At 44.7% G+C, this 7,325-nt stretch overlaps 1 pseudogene; it reads left to right on the plus strand.

The window, feature by feature from the left end:
* Positions 1-2,131: 2,131 nt before the first annotated feature.
* LOC131808247 (hsc70-interacting protein-like) lies at positions 2,132-3,640 on the plus strand (annotated as a pseudogene).
* The last annotated feature ends 3,685 nt before the right edge of the window (positions 3,641-7,325 follow it).

The following is a 7,325-nucleotide window of genomic DNA, read 5'->3' on the forward strand; positions in this document are numbered from 1 at the left end:
TCTCTGCTCAGCAGGGAGCCTGCTTCCCTCTCTCTCTCTGCCTGCCTCTCCATCTACTTGTGGTTTCTCTCTGTCAAATAAATAAATAAAATCTTTAAAAACAAACAAACAAACAAACAAAAACAAACAAACAAACAAAAACCCCAGTTCTTGTGGTTCCTTTCCTGCCAATGCCTCCCTGTAGACCTTGGAGACTCTGCCTAAGGGCTTTTCCTGGCATGGTAGGGTCAGACCACAAGGGACATTGACTTAATGCCCCAGAAGCAGCCCTTAGCTGATTAGAAATGGGAGTTGGAAAGAGAGAAACCAGCTTCACAGTGTTTTGGCCAAAACAGCTCTGGGGTCACTACACACTGTCATTCAGAGGGCCCCAATGGGCCAAGCCTTTATGCCCACAGCTTTGCACAAGCTAGTTCTTCCCTCATCTCAGCCTTCTTCCCCTCCAGGAACCCTGAGTTCACCTACCACACTCAAACCCCTGTCCCACCATTTCTACCTCTGGGGGAACTCACCCAAACCACCCACCAATTTCCCACTAACACTGATTGTTCTTCATGCAGTCAGTAAGTGAAGTGACCCCTTGAAAAGGAGGCTTCTGAGGGGATGAGGGGCAGTGGGCAAGGGGAAAACACAACTGTTTTAACCTTTGACATAGAGAAGCAAATCCTTCCACCCAGGAAAGGAGGCAGCTGCTGCCATGCACAGAGAATGCGTGTCCCTTAGATGCCCCTGGTTATAGGATAGCCCTGCCCTTGTGCAGGAGCTACCTGCCAGACCAAAATTCCCCTTCCTTTCTACCCTTATTTGCAGACATTCAGTAGATACCCCCCAGAAGCAGGGCCAAAGAGCAGCTCTCTCTGGAGCACTTGTCTCTGGACTTGCACAAAGGCCAAGTAGCCTGAGGGATAATTTGCTATGGGCCCAGTCTGCTTGCTGCTCCACCAGCAATAGCAGGTGCCTATGACCCCAGGTGGCCAGCTCAGAAGCCTCTGTGCAGTGCAGAACCTGGTCTGCACTGAGTCTCTGAGTATCACTGTCAAGCTGAGGCCAGAAAGAAGATGGTCACCTGGCAACTGGGTTAAGGGCCTGTCCTCAGAAGCAGGCCCTGACACAGGGATCTGGTTTATTTGGAGGCAATACTGGGAAGCAGGAAGAGGAGGTGGGAAGTGGGACAAGACAGAACAGAGCATCAGTAACATGGAGGCCAATGGGGGCTCTGACCCACTAGGAAGTCTGGGGCCTTCAAGGCATGTACCTGGGGGATATTCCCCCAAAAAGCTAGGAGGATGGGCTAGTACCAACCCTCCTTCATGGGGCACTGGCTTTCCTGCACTTGGGAGAGACCCTGAGGAGGATCATGCAGTGGAAGCCACTGGCACAGCCCAGAACAGTGATGTTAGGCAGTTGGGTAGAGCCCAGGGCTTCGGTTGGGTGTCTATGCCACTACATGGCCTCCTGGGTCCCAGGAATAGGACCTTCATGAAACCCTCCTCCTGCCAGCAAGGTCAAGCCAAGATGTACATGCAAGCTTCTGTCAGGACTTCCCACTGCTTAAGATCTTAGGGATTATCTAATACAGTCATACATCAGGGAAACTAAGTATTAGTTCTGTGCCCAGAAAGGTGCTCTGGAGAGATCCAGGAAAAGCCCAGCTTTTCATCTCAGGGAACTGACTCAATGTGGGGCCCAGGACCAGGAACACAAGTGTCGCCTGGAAACTTCTTGGAGATGACACCCTTAGCCAACCCCCAGGCCTCCCAAGTCAGAAATTCTGAGGAGGGGCCACCATGTTCCCACACAGGTCCTCCAGGTGTGTGGGTGGGGGGCTGGTGTTGGAGAAGCACTGAACAGGGAAATCAGGGGAGCATCTGTTCACTGTGCAAGAAGGAATGCAGGCTGTCCTAGGGGCAGCCACTTCCAGTCACCCCCCAGATGACAATGCTCTACCACATGGGTCAGCCAACTTGGGAAAAACAGGCTGGACCCAACAGTTAAGAGGACAAAAAGATGAAGGCATGTCAGTCTGTGCGCCACCCAGCCCTGGATTGAAGGGATCCTTATTCGCACCTGGTAATGAGGAAGGAAGAAAATCCAAAAGCAAAAATAAAACATAAAGAAAATGGTAGCCCCTTCTACACGATCACGCTGAGCTAGTACCCGCGCCTGGAATCGGGTCGCAACCCCAGCCGCGCCTGCCGCCTGCCACTGCCTCTGGACCATGGACCCCCGCAAAGTGAGCGAGCTTCGGGCTTTCGTGAAAATGTGTAAGCAGGATCCGAGCATTCTGCACACCGAGGAAATGCGTTTCCTGCGGGAGTGGGTGGAGAGCATGGGGAGTAAAATACCACCTGCCACTCATAAAACTAAATCAGAAGACAGTATCAAGGAAGAAAAACCAGATAGTAAGAAGGCAAGAAGGCAGAGGAAAACATAAAGACAGATGAACCATCAAGTGAGGAGAGTGATCTAGAAATTGACAATGAAGGTGTGATTGAACCAGATACCGATGCCCCTCAAGAAATGGGAGATGAAAATGCAGAGATAACCGAGGAAATGATGGATCAGGCAAATGATAAAAAAGTGGCTGCCATTGATGCCCTAAATGATGGTGAACTACAGAAAGCCATTGACTTGTTCACAGATGCCATCAAACTAAATCCTCGCTTGGCCATTCTGTATGCCAAGAGAGCCAGTGTCTTCATCAAATTACAGAAGCCAAATGCTGCCATTCGAGACTGTGACAGAGCTATTGAAATAAATCCTGATTCAGCTCAGCCTTATAAGTGGCGCGGGAAAGCACATAAACTTCTGGGCCATTGGGAAGAAGCAGCACATGATCTTGCCCTTGCTTGCAAACTGGATTATGATGAAGATGCTAGTGCGATGCTGAAAGAAGTTCAACCGAGGGCCCAGAAAATTGCTGAACATCGGAGAAAATACAAGCGAAAACGTGAAGAGCGAGAGATCAAAGAAAGAATAGAAAGGGTTAAGAAGGCTCGGGAAGAACACGAGAGAGCCCAGAGGGAGGAAGAAGCCAGACGACAATCAGGAGCTCAGTATGGCTCTTTCCCAGGTGGCTTTCCTGGGGGAATGCCCCGTAATTTTCCTGGAGGAATGCCTGGAATGGCAGGGGGGATGCCTGGAATGGCAGGAATGCCTGGGCTCAATGAAATTCTTAGTGATCCGGAAGTTCTTGCAGCCATGCAGGATCCAGAAGTTATGGTGGCCTTCCAGAATGTGGCCCAGAACCCAGCGAATATGTCAAAATATCAGAGCAACCCAAAGGTTATGAATCTCATCAGTAAATTGTCAGCCAAATTTGGAGGTCAAGCATAATGCCCTTCTGACAAATAAAGCCCTTGCTGAAGGAAAAGCAACTTCGATCACCTAATGGATGTCGCAATAATACAAACCAGTGTACCTCCAACCTTCTCATGAAGAAAGCTGGGGTGCTGTGAAGAGAATCCCTACCCCTCTGCTCCCCATGCAACTGAAACATTCTACAATGGTTTGCCATTAGGGTATTCATTCAGATAATGTTTTCCTACTAGGAACTACAAACTTTAAACACTTTTTAAACCTTAAAAATATTTAAAAACATATTAAAAGGGTGTGTTAGTCCCTACATTCTTCTTTAAAAAAAAAAAAAAAAAAAAAAGAAAATGGTAGAAGAACAGAAAGTTTCCAAAAGGCTTAATTATTTATGTGTTATTCTATTTTTATACCCTTTTTGCTATTCCCTCCATAGTATGTCTTGGAAATACTCCCTTATTAGCAGAGTCAGAGTCACCTCATTCTGTTGATTCTTTGATGCAGGTACACACTTAAAGGAATGTGCACGGATCATTCTATGACAATCTATCCAGACAGCTGTCAGAATCTCATTAGTTCATTTCTTAATCATAGACAGCTTGATTTTTTTTTTCTGATTTTCATTACCACCACAGTATGTATACCCACTTCCCTGCTGACTTGTGTGAATACAGGAGGCGGGGGGGACTGTCTAATCAAACGTGAGGGGCATTGTTTACTACGATGAACAGTGCCAAGAGTGGCCCCAGAGAAGCCGGCCCAGTGTGTGGTCCCACCAACAGTTTAGAAGCCTGCCCTTTCTGCTAGGCCCTCACCATCAGTGAGTTTTGTTTCTTTGCAGAGAAGTTATCTCTTTTTTCCTTTTACTTGCATGTCTTTAATTCTGAATGAAATTGAGCAAGCCTCTCTTTTATATGCTTATTGATCAATTTCATTTTTATATTTCTGTGAACCTCCCCCTTTTCAACTGAGCTCCTAAACATTCTTCTTCTTACTGATTGATGAGAACATTTGTAAAATGTGTTGCTCAAAGAAGCGTGTAAGCCTTATGCCAGTAGGGCTGCAAATGTTTTCTGTTTTTTGTTGTTTTTTTTTTTTTTTTGGTTTGTTTTTTTGTTGTTTTTGTATGTTTTGTTTTGTTTGTTCATTTCTGGTTTTTGTTTGTTTGTTTGTTTGTATTGCTTTCTTTACTTTTCCATCACTGGTGATTTTTAAAAAATATTTCTAGTAAGGTAGATCAGTATTACTGATCAAATCTTCCAGATATATATTTTGCTTAGAAAGGCATTTCCCGAAGATGGTGGAGAAGTAGCAGGGAGAGACTACATCAGCTAACAGGAGATCAGCTAGATAGCTTATCTAAAGATTGCAAACACCTGCAAATCCATCGGCAGATCAAAGAGAAGAAGAACAGCAATTCTGGAAACAAAAAAGCAACCACTTTCTGAAAGGTAGGACCGGCGGAGAAGTGAATCCAAAGCGACGGAAGATAGACCCTGGGTGGAGGGGCTGGCTCCTGGCAAGGCAAGCAGCGGAGCAACGGAGCACAAAATCAGGACTTTTAAAAGTCTGCTCCACTGAGGGACATCGCTCCAGAGGCTAAACCGGGGTGAAGCCCATGCGGGGTCAGCGTGGCCTCAGGTCCCGCAGGGTCACAGAAGGATCGGGGGTGTCTGAGTGTCGCAGAGCTTGCAGTATTGGAACGGGAAAGCCGGCTACAGAGACAGAGCCGACAGTAAGCTCGCAGCTCGGGGTTACCTTGAACCGGTCGCAGGCTCAGTGAGATCGGAGCACAGCCGGAGGTCAGGCAGACGGGAGTAACTGGGCCCTGTTCTCTGAGGGCGCACTGAGTAGTGGGGCACTGGGCTATCGGCTCCTCCAGGCCGGAGACCAGGAGGCCACGATTTGTATTCCCGTCCTCCAGAACTCTACAGAAAGCGCTCAGGGAACAAAAGCTCCTGAAAGCAAACCCAAGCGGATTACTCAGCCCGGCCCCTGGTAAGGGCGTGCAATTCCGCCTGGGGCAAAGACACTTGAGAATCACTACACCAGGCCCCTCCCCCAGAAGATCAACAAGAAATCCAGTCAAGACCAAGTTCACCTACTAGGAGTGTGGTTTCAATACCAAGGAGAGCAGCAGAATTCCAGAGGAGGAGAAAGCAAAGCACGGAATTCATGGTTTTCTCCCTGTGATTTTCTTTTTTTTTTTTTTTCCCTGTTATTTTTTTAGTCTTGCAGTTAATGTAATTTTTTCTTTTTCATTTTTTTCTCTTATTCTGCTAAAATTTTTTTAACGTTTACCCTTTTCTTTTTAACCTTTTTAAACTAGTTTATCTAATATATATATTTTTTCCTTTTTATATTTTTTTTATTTGTTTTCTTTTTTTAAATTCTTTTCTTTATTTTTTTCTTTATTTTTTTTTTCTTTCTTTCTTTTTGAACCTCTTTTTAATCCCCTTTCTCCCCCCTCACGATTTGGGATTTCTTCTGATTTGGTTAAAGCATATTGTCCTGGGGTTGTTGCCACCCTTTTAGTATTTTACTTGCTCCACCATATATTCTTATCTGGACAAAATGACAAGGCAGAAAAATTCACCACAAAAAAAAAGAACAAGAGGCAGTACCGAAGGCTAGGGACCTAATCAATACAGACATTGATAATATGTAAGATCTAGAGTTCAGAATGACAATTCTCAAGGTTCTAGCCGGGCCCGAAAAAGGCATGGAAGATATTAGAGAAACCCTCTCAGGAGATATAAAAGCCCTTTCGGGAGAAATAAAAGAACTGAAATCTAACCAAGTTGAAATCAAAAAAAGCTATTAATGAGGTGCAATCAAAAATGGAGGCTCTCACTGCTAGGATAAATGAGGCAGAAGAAAGAATTAACAATATAGAAGACCAAATGACAGAGACTAAAGAAGTTGAGCAAAAGAGGGACAAACAGCTACAGGACCATGAGGGGAGAATTCGAGAGATAAGTGACACCATAAGACGAAACAACATTCGAATAATTGGGATTCCAGAAGAAGAAGAAAGAGAGAGGGGAGCAGAAGGTATACTGGAGAGAATTATTGGGGAGAATTTCCCCAATATGGCAAAGGGAACGAGCATCAAAATTCAGGACGTTCAGAGAACGCCCCTCAAAATCAATAAGAATAGGCCCACACCCCGTCACCTAATAGTAAAATTTACAAGTCTCAGTGACAAAGAGAAAATCCTGAAAGCAGCCCGGGAAAAGAAGTCTGTAACATACAATGGTAAAAATATTAGATTGGCAGCTGACTTATCCACAGAGACCTGACAGGCCAGAAAGAGCTGGCATGATATTTTCAGAGCACTAAACGAGAAAAACATGCAGCCAAGAATACTATATCCAGCTAGGATATAGAAGGAGAGATTGAAAATAGAAGGAGAGATTAAAAGCTTCCAGGACAAACAAAAACTGAAAGAATTTGCAAACACCAAACCAGCTCTACAGGAAATATTGAAAGGGGTCCTCTAAGCAAAGAGAGAGCCTACAAGTGGTAGATCAGAAAGGAACAGAGACAATATACAGTAACAGTCACCTTACAGGTAATACAATGGCACTAAATTCATATCTCTCAATAGTTACCCTGAATGTTAATGGGCTAAATGCCCCAATCAAAAGACACAGGGTATCAGAATGGATATAAAAACAAAACCCATCTATATGTTGCCTCCAAGAAACTCATTTTAAGCCTGAAAACACCTCCAGATTTAAAGTGAGGAGGTGGAAAAGAATTTACCATGCTAATGGACATCAGAAGAAAGCAGGAGTGGCAATCCTTATATCAGATCAATTAGATTTTAAGCCAAAGACTATAATAAGAGATGAGGAAGGAGACTATATCATACTCAAAGGGTCTGTCCAACAAGAAGATCTAACAATTTTAAATATCTATGCCCCCAATGTGGGAGCAGCCAACTATATAAACCAATTAATAACAAAATCAAAGAAACACATCAAAAATAATACACTAATAGTAGGGGA

Source organism: Mustela lutreola, chromosome 9 (genome assembly GCF_030435805.1).
Source record: "Mustela lutreola isolate mMusLut2 chromosome 9, mMusLut2.pri, whole genome shotgun sequence".
Lineage (NCBI taxonomy): Eukaryota > Metazoa > Chordata > Mammalia > Carnivora > Mustelidae > Mustela > Mustela lutreola.